Source organism: Ranitomeya imitator, chromosome 1 (assembly GCF_032444005.1).
Source record: "Ranitomeya imitator isolate aRanImi1 chromosome 1, aRanImi1.pri, whole genome shotgun sequence".
NCBI lineage: Eukaryota > Metazoa > Chordata > Amphibia > Anura > Dendrobatidae > Ranitomeya > Ranitomeya imitator.
Window position 1 is genome coordinate 545,311,942 of NC_091282.1, and position 19,078 is coordinate 545,331,019.

The window sequence follows — 19,078 nt, forward strand, 5'->3', positions numbered from 1 at the left end:
ACGTACAAAATGTGTCTCTTTGAGACCATTCCACTGTCCCTGAGGTGTGACTTTCCTTTCTAATGATACTCAGCACCCCCCTTGGTAGCGCTTCCCGTCTTCTGACATCATTGGTTGGCTACTTGCGCCTGTTCGTCCGCCCTGCCTGAATAAAATGCTCCTCGTTGTCTTAATTATTTTGACTGCGAGGGTGTGATTGATGGGCACGAGCAGTGCATATCTTCGCCTGTCTTAACTCATCTCCTTCCGCCTTCTTCAGACTGTGCAGCCTCATGGCCGCGGCATGCGAGAAGGGATCAGCAGAGGCCGCCCAGTCTGAAGCAGGTGTAAGGACGTGTGTGAGCGGCCAAAATATTTACTGCTCAAGGCCACGAATCCCAGCACCGCAGTGTGGCTTTATGAAAAGACACTGTGGGTCTGGGATTTATGGCCATCGTTAACCGCACCGGCCAACATGAAATGATGTCATAAGATGGGCAGCGCTAACAGGGCATTGCCAAGGGATAACACAAGAGCGCAGACTCCTGTACAGCAAATAACAACGCTCAGGAAGCTGCGCCAAGCACCAAGGCGTTATTTTGGACACCTGTGCTGCGTCTCATCAAAAAACCAAGTCACGCATCCACTACAGTTTGACTGTAGAATGGGGTAAATTGTGTATGTCTTTCATTCAGCGTGTGCAAGTAGACAAATTAATAGAGCAACCTTTCACTTGTGCAGCATTAATACTGCACAAGGTGTGTCTCTTGTACTTTGTAACACCTGAGGGGGGGGTTAAAGGTTTCCTTTGAAATTGGTTCAACTAGGCTTCGGCCTACACTCTGCTCCTCTCCTCCTCCTCCTGCTTCAACACGGGCTCTAACATCGCTAGTTTTTGCCCGCAAGTGCTAGCTGCACAGAGAAAAACACACGCCATTGTGTTAGTGGGGTTCAGCAACGCCAGCTGTTCCCCCAGTGTGTAGCCGGCAAAGTGTCCTGCAAACGCAACGCAGACACAAAGCTGCCTCCAGTGCAGGCTTCGGCCTACACTCATCTCCCCCTGCTTACCCTTTGCTCCAACACCGCTAGTTGGGGCTCTAGGAAGACAATCTTTAATAGGCAAGGCAACGCATCTGGGTTCCAGCACCGCCAGCTGGTTCTCGGCAGTGTTCTTGTCACAGGTACTCCCTCGTGCCAAGCCTGGTTTCAGCACCGTCAGCTGTTTCCGGGTTGTGTCAACTTCACTGAGACGCCTATGCTTGCCCCGTCGTGGTGCGGTCGAGTTAGCCAACTCCAGGGTGCCTCCAGTTTAGGAGCTTCCTATGTGGGCTGCGTGAACTGGTAGTCAAGGCTGGTTCTGTAGTGCCAATAGGCCCAGCTCCCCCTGTAGGACTGTTGGGGTTCGGTAACTGCGGCTGCCTCGCGGCCTAGCTGTTCTCTCCTCTCCTGTGGGCCTTGGGGTCCACCACCTGGTTCCAGCACCGTCAGCTGGTTCCGGGCCGAGCCTTTGGCTTAGGTGCCTCCTTCTGGGTATCCGAGTTCCGCCAACGCCAGGCGGTCCTTGGTAGTGCTTTTAAGCGCGGGCACCTACAGCTTAGTAACCGGGTTCCAGCACCGTCAGCTAGTCCTCGGTCGTGCCATTGGCTCTTGCACACTGGGGCAACGCATCCGGGTTCCAGCACCGCCAGCTGGTTCTCGGCAGTGTTCTTGTCACAGGTACTCCCTCGTGCCAAGCCTGGTTTCAGCACCGTCAGCTGTTTCCGGGTTGTGTCAACTTCACTGAGACGCCTATGCTTGCCCCGTCGTGGTGCGGTCGAGTTAGCCAACTCCAGGGTGCCTCCAGTTTAGGAGCTTCCTATGTGGGCTGCGTGAACTGGTAGTCAAGGCTGGTTCTGTAGTGCCAGTAGGCCCAGCTCCCCCTGTAGGACTGTTGGGGTTCGGTAACTGCGGCTGCCTCACGGCCTAGCTGTTCTCTCCTCTCCTGTGGGCCTTGGGGTCCACCACCTGGTTCCAGCACCGTCAGCTGGTTCCGGGCCGAGCCTTTGGCTTAGGTGCCTCCTTCTGGGTATCCGAGTTCCGCCAACGCCAGGCGGTCCTTGGTAGTGCTTTTAAGCGCGGGCACCTACAGCTTAGTAACCGGGTTCCAGCACCGTCAGCTGGTCCTCGGTCGTGCCATTGGCTCTTGCACACTGGGGCAACGCATCCGGGTTCCAGCACCGCCAGCTGGTTCTCGGCAGTGTTCTTGTCACAGGTACTCCCTCGTGCCAAGCCTGGTTTCAGCACCGTCAGCTGTTTCCGGGTTGTGTCAACTTCACTGAGACGCCTATGCTTGCCCCGTCGTGGTGCGGTCGAGTTAGCCAACTCCAGGGTGCCTCCAGTTTAGGAGCTTCCTATGTGGGCTGCGTGAACTGGTAGTCAAGGCTGGTTCTGTAGTGCCAGTAGGCCCAGCTCCCCCTGTAGGACTGTTGGGGTTCGGTAACTGCGGCTGCCTCGCGGCCTAGCTGTTCTCTCCTCTCCTGTGGGCCTTGGGGTCCACCACCTGGTTCCAGCACCGTCAGCTGGTTCCGGGCCGAGCCTTTGGCTTAGGTGCCTCCTCCTGGGTATCCGAGTTCCGCCAACGCCAGGCGGTCCTTGGTAGTGCTTTTAAGTGCGGGCACCTACAGCTTAGTAACCGGGTTCCAGCACCGCCAGCTGGTCCTCGGTCGTGCCATTGGCTCTTGCACACTGGGGCAACGCATCCGGGTTCCAGCACCGCCAGCTGGTTCTCGGCAGTGTTCTTGTCACAGGTACTCCCTCGTGCCAAGCCTGGTTTCAGCACCGTCAGCTGTTTCCGGGTTGTGTCAACTTCACTGAGACGCCTATGCTTGCCCCGTCGTGGTGCGGTCGAGTTAGCCAACTCCAGGGTGCCTCCAGTTTAGGAGCTTCCTATGTGGGCTGCGTGAACTGGTAGTCAAGGCTGGTTCTGTAGTGCCAGTAGGCCCAGCTCCCCCTGTAGGACTGTTGGGGTTCGGTAACTGCGGCTGCCTCGCGGCCTAGCTGTTCTCTCCTCTCCTGTGGGCCTTGGGGTCCACCACCTGGTTCCAGCACCGTCAGCTGGTTCCGGGCCGAGCCTTTGGCTTAGGTGCCTCCTCCTGGGTATCCGAGTTCCGCCAACGCCAGGCGGTCCTTGGTAGTGCTTTTAAGCGCGGGCACCTACAGCTTAGTAACCGGGTTCCAGCACCGTCAGCTGGTCCTCGGTCGTGCCATTGGCTCTTGCACACTGGGGCAACGCATCCGGGTTCCAGCACCGCCAGCTGGTTCTCGGCAGTGTTCTTGTCACAGGTACTCCCTCGTGCCAAGCCTGGTTTCAGCACCGTCAGCTGTTTCCGGGTTGTGTCAACTTCACTGAGACGCCTATGCTTGCCCCGTCGTGGTGCGGTCGAGTTAGCCAACTCCAGGGTGCCTCCAGTTTAGGAGCTTCCTATGTGGGCTGCGTGAACTGGTAGTCAAGGCTGGTTCTGTAGTGCCAGTAGGCCCAGCTCCCCCTGTAGGACTGTTGGGGTTCGGTAACTGCGGCTGCCTCGCGGCCTAGCTGTTCTCTCCTCTCCTGTGGGCCTTGGGGTCCACCACCTGGTTCCAGCACCGTCAGCTGGTTCCGGGCCGAGCCTTTGGCTTAGGTGCCTCCTTCTGGGTATCCGAGTTCCGCCAACGCCAGGCGGTCCTTGGTAGTGCTTTTAAGCGCGGGCACCTACAGCTTAGTAACCGGGTTCCAGCACCGTCAGCTAGTCCTCGGTCGTGCCATTGGCTCTTGCACACTGGGGCAACTCATCCGGGTTCCAGCAACGCCAGCTGGTTCTCGGCAGTGTTCTTGTCACAGGTACTCCCTCGTGCCAAGCCTGGTTTCAGCACCGTCAGCTGTTTCCGGGTTGTGTCAAGCTCACTGAGACACCTATGCTTGCCTCGTCGTGGTGCGGTCGGGTTAGCCGACTCCAGGGTGCCTCCAGTTTAGGAGCTTCCTATGTGGGCTGCGTGAACTGGTAGTCAAGGCTGGTTCTGTAGTGCCAGTAGGCCCAGCTCCCCCTGTAGGACTGTTGGGGTTCGGTAACTGCGGCTGCCTCGCGGCCTAGCTGTTCTCTCCTCTCCTGTGGGCCTTGGGGTCCACCACCTGGTTCCAGCACCGTCAGCTGGTTCCGGGCCGAGCCTTTGGCTTAGGTGCCTCCTCCTGGGTATCCGAGTTCCGCCAACGCCAGGCGGTCCTTGGTAGTGCTTTTAAGCGCGGGCACCTACAGCTTAGTAACCGGGTTCCAGCACCGTCAGCTGGTCCTCGGTCGTGCCATTGGCTCTTGCACACTGGGGCAACGCATCCGGGTTCCAGCACCGCCAGCTGGTTCTCGGCAGTGTTCTTGTCACAGGTACTCCCTCGTGCCAAGCCTGGTTTCAGCACCGTCAGCTGTTTCCGGGTTGTGTCAACTTCACTGAGACGCCTATGCTTGCCCCGTAGTGGTGCGGTCGGGTTAGCCAACTCCAGGGTGCCTCCAGTTTAGGAGCTTCCTATGTGGGCTGCGTGAACTGGTAGTCAAGGCTGGTTCTGTAGTGCCAGTAGGCCCAGCTCCCCCTGTAGGACTGTTGGGGTTCGGTAACTGCGGCTGCCTCGCGGCCTAGCTGTTCTCTCCTCTCCTGTGGGCCTTGGGGTCCACCACCTGGTTCCAGCACCGTCAGCTGGTTCCGGGCCGAGCCTTTGGCTTAGGTGCCTCCTCCTGGGTATCCGAGTTCCGCCAACGCCAGGCGGTCCTTGGTAGTGCTTTTAAGCGCGGGCACCTACAGCTTAGTAACCGGGTTCCAGCACCGTCAGCTGGTCCTCGGTCGTGCCATTGGCTCTTGCACACTGGGGCAACGCATCCGGGTTCCAGCACCGCCAGCTGGTTCTCGGCAGTGTTCTTGTCACAGGTACTCCCTCGTGCCAAGCCTGGTTTCAGCACCGTCAGCTGTTTCCGGGTTGTGTCAACTTCACTGAGACGCCTATGCTTGCCCCGTCGTGGTGCGGTCGAGTTAGCCAACTCCAGGGTGCCTCCAGTTTAGGAGCTTCCTATATGGGCTGCGTGAACTGGTAGTCAAGGCTGGTTCTGTAGTGCCAGTAGGCCCAGCTCCCCCTGTAGGACTGTTGGGGTTCGGTAACTGCGGCTGCCTCGCGGCCTAGCTGTTCTCTCCTCTCCTGTGGGCCTTGGGGTCCACCACCTGGTTCCAGCACCGTCAGCTGGTTCCGGGCCGAGCCTTTGGCTTAGGTGCCTCCTTCTGGGTATCCGAGTTCCGCCAACGCCAGGCGGTCCTTGGTAGTGCTTTTAAGCGCGGGCACCTACAGCTTAGTAACCGGGTTCCAGCACCGTCAGCTAGTCCTCGGTCGTGCCATTGGCTCTTGCACACTGGGGCAACGCATCCGGGTTCCAGCACCGCCAGCTGGTTCTCGGCAGTGTTCTTGTCACAGGTACTCCCTCGTGCCAAGCCTGGTTTCAGCACCGTCAGCTGTTTCCGGGTTGTGTCAAGCTCACTGAGACACCTATGCTTGCCTCGTCGTGGTGCAGTCGGGTTAGCCAACTCCAGGGTGCCTCCAGTTTAGGAGCTTCCTATGTGGGCTGCGTGAACTGGTAGTCAAGGCTGGTTCTGTAGTGCCAGTAGGCCCAGCTCCCCCTGTAGGACTGTTGGGGTTCGGTAACTGCGGCTGCCTCGCGGCCTAGCTGTTCTCTCCTCTCCTGTGGGCCTTGGGGTCCACCACCTGGTTCCAGCACCGTCAGCTGGTTCCGGGCCGAGCCTTTGGCTTAGGTGCCTCCTCCTGGGTATCCGAGTTCCGCCAACGCCAGGCGGTCCTTGGTAGTGCTTTTAAGCGCGGGCACCTACAGCTTAGTAACCGGGTTCCAGCACCGTCAGCTGGTCCTCGGTCGTGCCATTGGCTCTTGCACACTGGGGCAACGCATCCGGGTTCCAGCACCGCCAGCTGGTTCTCGGCAGTGTTCTTGTCACAGGTACTCCCTCGTGCCAAGCCTGGTTTCAGCACCGTCAGCTGTTTCCGGGTTGTGTCAACTTCACTGAGACGCCTATGCTTGCCCCGTCGTGGTGCGGTCGGGTTAGCCAACTCCAGGGTGCCTCCAGTTTAGGAGCTTCCTATGTGGGCTGCGTGAACTGGTAGTCAAGGCTGGTTCTGTAGTGCCAGTAGGCCCAGCTCCCCCTGTAGGACTGTTGGGGTTCGGTAACTGCGGCTGCCTCGCGGCCTAGCTGTTCTCTCCTCTCCTGTGGGCCTTGGGGTCCACCACCTGGTTCCAGCACCGTCAGCTGGTTCTCGGCAGTGTCTTTTACTCTTGTACCTTCTGCTCCCCATCCTGGTTCCAGTACCGTCAGCTGGTTCCGGGCAGAGCCTTTGGCTTAGGTGCCTCCTTCTGGGTATCCAAGTTCCACCAACGTCAGGTGGTCCTTGGTAGTGCTTTCAGGCACGGGTACCTCCTGCTTAGTAACCGGGTTCCAGTAACGTCAGCTGGTCCTTGGTAGTTCCATTGGCTCTTGGACCTTCGGCTACCCATCCGGGTTCCAGTACCGTCAGCTGGTTCTCGGCAGTGTCTTTTGCTCTTGTACCTTCTGCTCCCCATCCTGGTTCCAGTAACGTCAGCTGGTTCCGGGCAGAGCCTTTGGCTTAGGTGCCTCCTTCTGGGTATCCGAGTTCCGCCAACGTCAGGCGGTCCTTGGTAGTGCTTTTTAGCACGGGTACCTCCTGCTTAGTAACCGGGTTCCAGTAACGTCAGCTGGTCCTCGGTAGTTCCATAGGCTCTTGAACCTTCGGGTAGCCATCCGAGTTCCAGTTCCATCAGCTGGTTCTTGGCATTTTCTCAGCCTTCTTGTACCTTCTGCTACATTTCCAAGTTGAAGACCCTAACGTCGACGACCCGGAAGACCACCCCGATGACGACGACCCGGAAGACCACCCCGATGACGACGACGACGACGGCGGAGACGACGACGGCGGAGACGACGACGGCTGAGACGACGACGGCGGAGATGACGACACTGGAGACGACGACCCTGGAGACGACAACATGGAAGACCGAGAAGCAGAAGAACAAGAGGCTGCAGAACAAAGAGCAGAAGAACATTAAGCATAAGACTTAATATCAGAGCAAAAGATATTATCTAAATTATATGCAGAAGAAGACTAAGCAGTGTATGGGGGTGAGTCCGTTCCTCCTCGTGGTGCCCCTGGATAAAGCCTGATGCTGCAGGCCAAACTGAACGCGGACAAATGTAACTTTTGTGACTGGCAGAACGGAAGGTGTAATCTTCCAACTTTTATAGATAACAACTACGGGAATGCCTGTCACAAATGAGAATATGATGAAGAAGTAGAATAGGAAGAATAATAACAGTGGAATAAAAAGAATATGTAGAATAGGAAGAATAATAATAGTTGAAGAAAATGAATATGAAGAATGTAATAAAAAAAAAAAAATAGGTAGAAGATGAAGAAGAAGATGAATAAGGTGAAGAAGTTGATGTCAAAGATGCTGATGATGATGAAGATGAAAGTGTGGGAAAAGGAAAAAAAAGAAGGGGAAGGTCGTGGAATAGTGAAACATCAATATCTGACAAAATAAAAAAAATTTACATAGTCAATATCTTTTTCAATCCGAACGTCTTTAAAAAAAAAAAAATCATGCTATTCTATTTGATTGGACTAATCCTCATTGCCTTTAATGTCTCCGCCACCTCCCCCATACATCCTACATTATTCTTAGTTGTTTTCCTTCATGTAGAATGAACCTACAAGGAAAGAAAGGGTTTATTTTAATTCCGATATTTTGGTCCCATTGACTTGCATTGGGATCGGGTATCGGTATCGGCGATATCCGATATTTTTTGAATATCGGCCGATCCAAACCGATACCGATACTTTCCGATATCGGAAGGTATCGCTCAACACTATGTGTGACCTCAAGTAAGGGTACATTCACACATCTGTGCGTCATAGGCCATGCAGAGACTGGCTACGGTTCTCCTGAGGCAAACGCAACAGCTTCATATGCATGAATCAGACAAAGTCAGGTCAGATCGGCGACCAGTCTATGCTCCGACTCCGACAAATGGAAGTGTGAATATAACCTAATACTTTTTGAACCAATACTACAAGCATCAGCTCCCTGCTTTATCATTCTCCCTGTGAGTAATCAATGAGTACTTTGTGAGTGTCATTATACTACTTGGAGGGCTATGTGAGAGCCATTATACTATTTGGAGGGCTAAGTGGGAGGCCATTATACTATTTGTAGGGCTGTGTGGGGGCCATCATACTTTTTGGAGGGCTATATGGGGACCATTACTGTATATGTTTGGAAGCCAATGTGGGGGCCATTATACTATTTGATGGGTTATGTGGGGCCATTATACTGTTTGAAGGGCTTTGAGGGGTCAGTTATATTGTTTGTAAGGCCATGTGACTGCCTTTATACTGTTTGGAGGGTTGTGTGGCTGCCTTTATACTGTTTGAAGGGTTATGTAGAGGCCATTATTCTGTTTGGAGGGCTAGTGGGGGTTATTATAATGTGAATGGAACATTATACCGTGTGGAGGGTTGTGTGGGGTCTATCATACTGTGTGGAGCTCATTATATTATGTGGAAGGTTATGTAGGGGCCTTTATACTCTGTGTAGGGTTGTGGGGACCACTATACTGTATGGAGAACTAGTATACTGTATGGAGGATCATAATGCTGTATGGAGAGCTGTGTGAGGGCCATCTTGTTGTGTTGAGGGCTGTGTCGGGGTCATCATACTGTGTGTGGGGGACTGTGGGGGCACCATAATGTGTTGTGATCACTGTTCTGGTATCATACTTTGCGGGTGCTACTGCATATGTTGAGTGTTCTGTGGAAGAATTCACTGTGGGGGTATCATATTGTGTTTGTTGACATCAAACGTTATAGGGGTCACAAAAGGGGTTGTGAGATGTGCTTTTCTGTGACTCCCCAAAATATTCTATTTTTTGGGGAGGATGGGGGCAAATAGGACTTCTGCTATGGGACCCCATGATTTCTATATAGGCCTCTGTTTACTTCTTTTGTAATATAGCTGGTGGCAAACATTTATTTAAGGAAATAAATATACCATTAGCATGTTCAATAAACTAATAATAAAACATTCATTGCTTGCAGAAAGATGCAGCGCCAGACAGCGATTTTCTAAAAAACGAGATTTCATGCCAATACAGGAACAAGCATCTCATTGTGAGGATGGATGCCGGGTGATGTCCACTGTTACCCATTAATGTATCAGTTTCCCTCCCTACTGAAAGCAGAGACACAATTGATGCCTTTATGTACCCTCAAGGTCTTCCAGGGGAAGGCAGAAAGAGCAAACTGCAGCCTGATAAAATACAACTGTACAAATAGCATCTATTGCCTGCATGTTAACTGTTTGTGAGTAAGTGGAATCCGTTTATTTGTAGCCTACTGTTCAATGACTAGGACAAGTGGGCCACATGACAAACCGAGGCAAGTGCCTTGACTGACCGTAACTGACTCCCTCCCCTGTTCTCCAGACGCGAGGAAAGAACTAAGTCAAATACAAACTCAACCATAATTTAGCTCCAACAAATTTTGCTGAACGAGGAGGCTGAAATCACCTCAGGCAGCACTTATATGGCGCTTCTCCTGAGGTAACTCACGCGCCGTAAGTGACGCGTATAACAACAGGGAACCTAACAGAAAAAAGGGGGCGGGGTTACAACATTAACTCCTCCAGCGTGCCGGAGAACGGGAAAACATATCGTTATCCATTGTCCGCTCAGTCAAGGGGCCTCCGGCAAATAAAGCCGGGCCCCCGTATAGTTATTTGTAAAAGCCATGAAGGCTGGTACCACCCGGTTCACAGCTCAGAAGATAAGATGACAGTCATTACTTCAGCCAGACACATTTTATTTTTGTATCATTTTATGAGACAATGTGTGCGGAGAAATATGCAGGGGGTCTGTAAATAATAATAAAAGGAATAAACAGAAAAACATAATACTTTGTTTCTCCGAAAATAAGATGGGGTCTAATTTTTTGCCCCAGGGCTTATTTTTCAGGGGATGTCTTATGTTCCATGAACAACAATCCCCCAAAGAAAATATATTAACAACATTTAGATAAAATGCAATTTTTTTTCAAACTGCAAATTAAAATGTAAATATATCAGTCAGCCAGTAGATGGCACCACGTAACAAATAAATAGGAAAAGGTATGACCATATAAAATACCATAGTAACCCTGAGTGGAGTATTCATCAGATGATAAGACATACAATTTCCAAAAGGAATTTTACCTAACATGTATATAACAAATAGATGTGGTATCAATTCCTTGGAAATTGTAGGGCTCATCATTTGATAAATTATTTGTAGTTATGTGGTGCCATCTACTGGCTAATTGATATATTCACATTTTAATTAGCATTTTTCAATAAATTGTATTTTATCTACATTTTTTCAATAAATTTTGTATTAATCCTATTATTGCACATTTTCTTATCTGATCTGCTGGTCTCATGGTGCAGAACCATATACACCTGTCATATACTGGTGGGTACATAGTGTATTTACTATAGTTTAAATTACCTACTTAAATTTACAATTATTATTCTGTATGTATTTGGACTGATTGCTAATATTGGTTTACCCCCAAAAGAATCGCACTCACCAGACCCCAAACAATTACATTTACCACACAGATCCAATCAAGGAACAAGGAGCGTAAATGTAAAATCATCCAATTTTATTTCAAAATATAAAACATGAAAAAAATATAAACATATAAATAAGTGTATATAGGACGCCTCAAGTCAAACTAGACAGACCAGCCTAGGATAGCACACTGAATACGTATATCTGAGATATTTAGCCGTCTTCCTACAGAGCAGATATCACCAAACAGCCTAACTATATCATGGATACAATCCTAAACGTAGTAGCTAGTTCAATGTCCCTCACTCCATACAAAATAGGAAGTGCACCCAGTTAGACTACATACATCAAATGCAACATACTCACTAATAGTGCCCAAAAGTGCCAACTTGCGTAAATACCTGGACAGTGTGTCAGCCTGGCTGCGTCCCACCCCGACGCCGCGTTTCGCCAATCCTTCTTCCGGGGGCGTGTTTTTACAAGGGAGGCTTGGATCATTATATATACCCATTACCCAATCAGAGACACTTTTTAAAGTGTTTGGGCAGAGTTTTCAATATTGTGTCATCTTCAGCAGATTTTGCGTTAAAAATGTCCCTACAATGCTCACGTGTCCGGATCCTCAGTTCTCTTGTCGTTAACCCTATATAAACTTTATTACATGGACACGTGGCATGGTAGATCACACCGCGAGAGGTACATGTCAGATGCTTCCAAATAGTGTAAGTTCTAGAATTATCAAAGTTTGAAAAAGTCTTACTTTTAGTATGGTTCCCGCAGGCCTTACACAATCCACATGGAAAGAATCCCAAATTTGTAGTTTCCACAGCACCCAACTCTCCATCTGGTTTGTACAGACTGTGAACCAAAACGTCACGTAAATTTCTTGATCTTTTTGGGACGTAGCGGGGGCATGGGACTTCCAATCAGCTGTTGCTGTGGGGAACGCCTGTGCTCCGGCGGCCGGAGTGGGGATGTCGTTGTTAGTGGGCGGAGCCAATGGCGGATGCGCCGCTATATCCCGGACTTACCTGCCGGTCTGATGCTTGAATATTTATTTATTTATTTTGAATTAAGGATATTGCTATGACGCTATGGATGGTAGTAATAGAGTGGGCGTGAGTAATTATTATAATTGCACGCCAAAATTAGGATTCAGTTAAACCGGAAGTAGCGTCAGCATATGGGCGGAAGTGATATGGTGACGGACACTGAGGAGTATTTAGCATATTATTAGCATCGGGTCTCTGATTGGGTAATGGGTATATATAATGATCCAAACCTCCCTTGTAAAAACACGCCCCCGGAAGAAGGATTGTCGAAACGCGGCGTCGGGGTGGGACGCAGCCAGGCTGACACACTGTCCAGGTATTTACGCAAGTTGGCACTTTTGGGCACTATTAGTGAGTATGTTGCATTTGATGTATGTAGTCTAACTGGGTGCACTTCCTATTTTGTATGGAGTGAGGGACATTGAACTAGCTACTACGTTTAGGATTGTATCCATGATATAGTTAGGCTGTTTGGTGATATTTGCTCTGTAGGAAGACTGCTAAATATCTCAGATATACGTATTCAGTGTGCTATCCTAGGCTGGTCTGTCTAGTTTGACTTGAGGCATCCTATATACACTTATTTATATGTTTATATTTTTTTCATGTTTTATATTTTGAAATATTTGGATGATTTTACATTTACGCTCCTTGTTCCTTGATTGGATCTGTGTGGTAAACGTTATGTACGGAGTGTGACCTTTTTGAGATATAGGTCATTTTGGACTAATATGTATACCCAAACAATTACAGTAGAGTTGGCAAGTGCATGGTCTCTCCTACACAAATCTGCATCACTGTCAGGTCCACCCAACTCCGGCTGGCTCCCCCTGGTGATCGGAAGCAGAAAGAACGCTAGCGATCAGGAGCTTTTTCGGGGTGAGGCTACTTTCACACTAGCGTCGGACTCGGACCGTCGCAGTGCGTCGGGCCGGGGTTCCGACGCTAGCAGTGAATGCGCCGCACAACGGGGGCAGCGGATGCATTTTTCCTGCATCCGCTGCCCCATTGTAAGGTGCGGGGAGGTGGGGGCGGAGTTTCGGCCGCGTATGCGCGGTTGGAAAAAGCGGTCCGTCGGCAGCAAAAAACGTTACATGTAACATTTTTTGCTCCCGGCGGTCCGCCACAACACGGCGCAACCGTCGCACGATGGTTGCGACGTGTGTCAATGCGTCGCAATGCGTCGCTAATGTTAATCTATGGGGCAAAAGCGCATCCTGCAAACAACTTTGCAGGATGCATTTTTTTCCCATAAACGACGCATTACGACGTATTGAAAAAAACGCTAGTGTGAAAGTAGCCTAAGTCTTATTTTCGGGAAACACGGTGCAACTGTTTGATATATGTATATTATAAGCATTATTATTACAGACTTACCTGGTTGCTTCGTCATGAATGTGACTACTGGTCACACTTGCAAGATACGTGTTTAGCAAAGGGGCTTTCCAGATATTGATACTGAGGTGCTATCAATCGGTAGAAGCCAGCAACTATTTGCAGCTCTGTCAGAGATTGGATGTAAACAGTGTATGGAGCTGATCACCAAGGATCCATCACACCATTTTGTGACTGCTCTTATGTATTGCGGAAAAGCCACAACACAAGGATGGAGCATGGATGCAAACAACTGATCAATGGGGGTGCTGCGTGTTTGACCTCCACCGATAAGGATGACCTATCACAAATATTTGTCATCAGTCTCAAAGTGGTGGGGAACCCCATTTAAATTCTCTGTGTAAGTTAAGTAAGGTCATAAAGCAAGTGCTTATTAGGCTGCCATCACACTAGCAGTATTTGGTCAGTATTTTACATCAGTATTTGTGGCCAAAACCAGGAGTGGGTGATAAATACAGAAGTGGTGCATATGTTTCTATTATACTTTTCCTCTAATTGTTCCACTCCTGGTTTTGGCTTCCAAATACTGATGTAAAATACTGACCAAATACTGCTAGTGTGACGGCAGCCTTAAAGTGAATATGTCAGCAGGTTTATGCTATGTAATCTGAGGACAGCATGAGGTAGGTGTCATTTAAGAATGTGTCACAGGCCAGGCTGAGTCCTCATGTTTACTTACACTGAAGGTTTTATCACCTGGTGCATTGTTCGGACTACCTCAGCTACAGCAGCGCGTGCATGCTGGTTCGAATCCAACCCCTCCTCTGATAAGCAGCTTACTGTCTATAGACAATGTAAATACAGAGCTTGCTGTGGTTGGGGTTAGATTCCTCAGCTCTGCTGCATTGCTAAATCTAAAAACTCTGATTGTGTCAGAATCGCTATATATATATATATACGGTATATCTATATAGAAAAAAATGGAACAGCACAATGCTCACCAATGGTGGGTGCCTAGCCCCCTGGATAAAATGGTCCAAACATTAATCCAACATGTATACCAAATAGTAAAAAGAAGGCAGCACTCCAAAAGTTTCAGGTGAAAAAGGATGAAGTTTTAATCGACCCACATCACTGCGCGACGTTTCGGCTCACTGAGCCTTTTTCAAGCAATGGGTGTTAACAATGACTGTGCTTTTATACAACCAATTTGAATTAATTTGCATATTACAGTTGCCATTAATGAATAAATCAACAGATATTTGTTCAGTTTTCTATAAGCGTGCATATAATATCTTGTCAGTGCAATCTCTGTGCTCAATAAAGTGCCTTTGTGCTGTATTCTTTATAAAATATCATATTTCCCAACTCACTCCTTTGTTCCACAGACTATCACATTAGCGTAATTTATATTTATAATAATCATATCTCATAACCCTCACCTCACCGCTATCTGATGACTCCACGTGGAGGACTCTGTTTAGACCGTTATCGGCGTTCATACAAGTCTATTGCGCATGTCTACAAAGCCAATTAACCTGTCACATAGTGCCGGCCAATAGGAGTTCCAATACACTTTTACTTTACTCGCGCTTGCGCACTAGCGTTATGTCAGCGCCGCAGCGCCATCTTGGATGTGGCAGAGCATTCCTATCATACTTGCATGAGCCGCTGTTCAGATCAGGCGACAGCGCTCATTATATGTTATATGAGCCACTATTCCAAATATGTGACAGCGCTCATAGTAGCGTCTTAATACTTTATATAAGATGTATATTCCTGAGTGCATTTGAGCTGTTTGTCTAAAATGCGGAATAAATATATTCTTTAAATAGAAATAACGTGGCTAGCAAGGATATGTATATCACTCAGACATAACGGACGGAAACCTTACTCAGGCTAACTCCATTAGTCTATGCTTTTCCAAGTCGACGCACAGCCTCTCCAGGCCATAACATCACACTTTAGAACAGACAAAGAAGTGAACATATATAGATTACCATGTATCTAGATATCAGACAACAGCTAAAAATGATTAATTTGCAATAATCTTTTTATTGTAGACAAGGAACCACTACTACAGGTCGACACCCGTGACAGGCAAATTAGATAGAACATTTTTTCAAACAGTGAAATTCACTTTTTATCAAAGGACCAAAACCAATGGTATAATAATCATTAATCCTCCATATGGGTACTTCATCAAGCGGCTGGTGAGGAAATACACGAGACCCACCGGTCATAAGGATATCTATGGAACAACAAAAAAACATTAAAATCAATGCACTCTTCAAAGTACAACAAGGAGCCTATATACATCCAACTCAGAGTTCCATCATAGGAAATTAATTCACCTATCCGATTGGATTTTAAATTCCACATTAAGTCCTTTAGGTTTTAAGGTGTTCAACTCATAGATCCATCTCAGTTCTAATTTTTTTAAAAGGCATATTCTGTCCCCTCCTCTCCTCTGTATGGGGACCCTATCTATTATTTTACATTTAAGATCTTTTTCTGTATGTTTAAACTCTGTAAAGTGTTTCGAGACCGGGAGATCTAATCGTTTTTTCCTTATTGAATGCCGATGATTATTCAAACGCATTTTTAACTCACAGGTTGTTTCCCCTATATACCACAGTTTACATGGACATTCAAGCATGTATACTACATAGTCAGAGTTGCATGTCAAAAAGTGTTTAATTGTATACACCTTATTTGTTTCCGGATGTTTGAATGTAGAACCTTTTAATATATTTGGGCAATTTACGCAAGACAGACATGGAAAGCAGCCTCTTTGGATCTTGCCTGTAATCGTGGTCTGACTAAAATTTTTTAGGGGACCAATATCTGCTTTGACCACATAATCTTTTATATTTTTAGCCCTACGGTAGGAAAATAATGGAGGCTCCCTTAGTTCTTTGATCCTTGGTAGGCAATTACCTAACATCCCCCAATGTTTTCTAATGATGTTTGCTACAGCTCCACTTTCCTCTGAGTAAGTCATCACACAGGGAACTCTACCTAATCTTTTTTTATCATGGTCATTATTCATTAATAGATCTTTTTGATCTTTTTTGATGACTTTATTTTTAGCAATATTGATTACATTTTGTGGATATTTCCTTTCCAAGAATTTTTTTGCTAGGGTATCCATAACTCCCTCCATCTCTTTATCCTCTTTGACAATCCTACGCACTCTCAAGAGTTGGCTAAGGGGTATCGACCTTACCATACTGCGTGGATGTTGGCTGTCATATGTTAGGAGATTATTCTTATCTGTCTCTTTTACATATAGTGTGGTTATTAATTCTCCCTCATTCTGTGTCACAGATACATCTAGAAATTCTATTTTTGTTCTGGAGAAGTTTAAGGTAAATGTGATGGTATTATCTATTCCATTTAGGAACTGGTGAAAATTACTTAGCTCTTCTTCTGTGCCTTTCCAAAGGAGGAAGACATCATCTATGTATCTCCACCACTCCAGAACATGCCGGAAGTGGTGGGACACATAGACGAGGTCCTCCTCCAAGGTACTCATTACCAGATTTGCATATGCGGGGGCCATATTGGCCCCCATAGCTGTACCTCTTTGTTGTCCATAGAAGGTATCCCCAAATAGGAAGTAGCTCCGCCTCAAAATTATTTCCAACAGTTTAATAATGAATATTTTACCTTCAGGAGTGATGTCTGTTGTATTTAGCTTTTTATCAACTGCCCTTATTCCAGAGGTGTGGTCTATAGAGGTGTAGAGCGAAATGACATCAAACGAGGCCAAAATAACATTACCCTCCAATTTTATAGATTCCAATTTGTTTAAAAAATCCGTGGTATCTTTAATATACGATTTTGATTTTCTTGCAATAGGGTTAAGGATTTTGTCTAAGAAAGTTCCTATTCTGCTAAATACTGAATCTACACCCGCCACTATGGGTCGTCCAGGAGGGTCGACCAATGACTTGTGGATTTTAGGGGTTATGTACAATACAGGGGTTCTTGGAAATTCTATGGACAAATAATTCATTAGCTCCTGGTCTATAATTTTGTTGTCAAAAGCTTCTTGCAAATAATTCTTAATCTCCCCCATTATTTTGAATTTAGGATCACTCTCAAGTTTTTTATAGACATTTTCATCCCCCAATTGCCGATTTATTTCTGCTATATATTTTGACTTGTCCATGATGACGACAGCACCACCTTTATCGGCAGGTTTAATTATGATGTCGTCATCATGGACAAGTTCCTGTAGAGCCTCAAATTCTTCTTTGGTTACATTGGGATATTTAAATTCATTACTGGCCTCACTTCTGATCCCTTCCACCTCATTTCTCACTACCCTCTCGAAAGCATCTATGATTGTGGAGCTAGTAGGTGGTGTAAACTCACTTCTATTCTTTAATTCCATATTTTTGGAATTAAATTCACCACACCCTACCATTTTATCCAGGGGGCTAGGCACCCACCATTGGTGAGCATTGTGCTGTTCCATTTTTTTCTATATACCTATGTCCGGAAATTTTTGCACAATTTTTCCTTCTTTAATTGTTTGCATTTATTTGCTTTACAAGCCATTTTTTTGTCCCATGGATGGGAGCACCATGGAACTAGGAGTTTTTAAATATACATCTGAGGAGGAGGAGCGTATCCTTGGAGGTATCCAGGGTGAAGCTTGTTTTCTTAAGACACCATCTGTACTGGAATTAAAACGCAAGTATGAAAGTGATGTCAAATGTACCATAAATCTACAACTACATATGATGACTTTGGGGCAGTATTATAAAGAGGGTAAAATCCCTAGAGGATTGAGATCGAATATACGCCCCAATTTATTTCAAGGCAATGCAGCATATTGTGCACGATTTGTCATGATTTCTAACAAATATGCGATGGATACAATATTGCTCAATATTGACTTTTTACAAACTGAAATAAAAAAGCTAGAAATGAATATTGGAGAGTTTGAAAACAAAATAAAAGCATTAATTACCATTGAAGAGTGGAATATATTTAAGGAAAAAGTTGATAAAGAAGGCACAAAGCTGCGTAATGATCTAGAAGAGATTAAAAGGAGAAAGTGGAATAGAGACCTAGAGGACTATGAAACAGGTCATATATATGCATGGCAGAAGGAGAACAATAAACCTGTCTGGAAAAAGAAAGGTGGTCCTTGGTACAATCAGCGATGTGGTGATAATAATAACTTGATTAATAACAATATTATTTCCTATAGACCAGGACAATACCATGGAGAGACCATCAAACGCAAGAGGAGAGGAGGCAAGCGCCACCACGGGTCCCAAAAAAAGACCAGAAAAGAACAGAACACAACCTCAGAGACAAGTAACATCCAAGAAGAAGGATCAGAACTCGTGATTAATATTTCCAGTAAGGTACTAACTCCTTCACAGGTCTCAATCCTAAGTAAAGGACTGTCATTTGTACCCTGTGCACATACTAATTGGTTCGATCTGCAGATAGATCTGGAGAAGTTTTTTAGGTCTATTAAATTAAAAGAGTGGTTCCAGGATAGGAATGTAGAAAACAAAGTAGGGTGTGGTGAATTTAATTCCAAAAATATGGAATTAAAGAATAGAAGTGAGTTTACACCACCTACTAGCTCCACAATCATAGATGCTTTCGAGAGGGTAGTGAGAAATGAGGTGGAAGGGATCAGAAGTGAGGCCAGTAATGAATTTAAATATCCCAATGTAACCAAAGAAGAATTTGAGGTTCTACAGGAACTTGTCCATGATGACGACATCATAATTAAACCTGCCGATAAAGGTGGTGCTGTCGTCATCATGGACAAGTCAAAATATATAGCAGAAATAAATCGGCAATTGGGGGATGAAAATGTCTATAAAAAACTTGAGAGTGATCCTAAATTCAAAATAATGGGGGAGATTAAGAATTATTTGCCAGAAGCTTTTGACAACAAAATTATAGACCAGGAGCTAATGAATTATTTGTCCATAGAATTCCCAAGAACCCCTGTATTGTACATAACCCCTAAAATCCACAAGTCATTGGTCGACCCTCCT

General features: G+C 46.8%; 1 protein-coding gene and 1 long non-coding RNA gene across 3 annotated transcripts in view; one reads left to right on the forward strand and one right to left on the reverse strand.

Annotated features, from left to right (window-relative positions):
* The window catches only part of LOC138677805 (uncharacterized), a 181,839-nt gene that overhangs the window by 160,894 nt on the left and 1,867 nt on the right, over nucleotides 1–19,078 (forward strand). The window contains exon 2 of the long non-coding RNA XR_011321203.1: nucleotides 18,268–18,427. This is a non-coding gene — a long non-coding RNA (uncharacterized lncRNA). The remainder of the gene's footprint in view (nucleotides 1–18,267; nucleotides 18,428–19,078) is intronic.
* HOPX (HOP homeobox) overlaps nucleotides 1–19,078 on the reverse strand; it is a 52,956-nt gene that overhangs the window by 19,575 nt on the left and 14,303 nt on the right. The gene's annotated exons all lie outside the window — the stretch shown is intronic.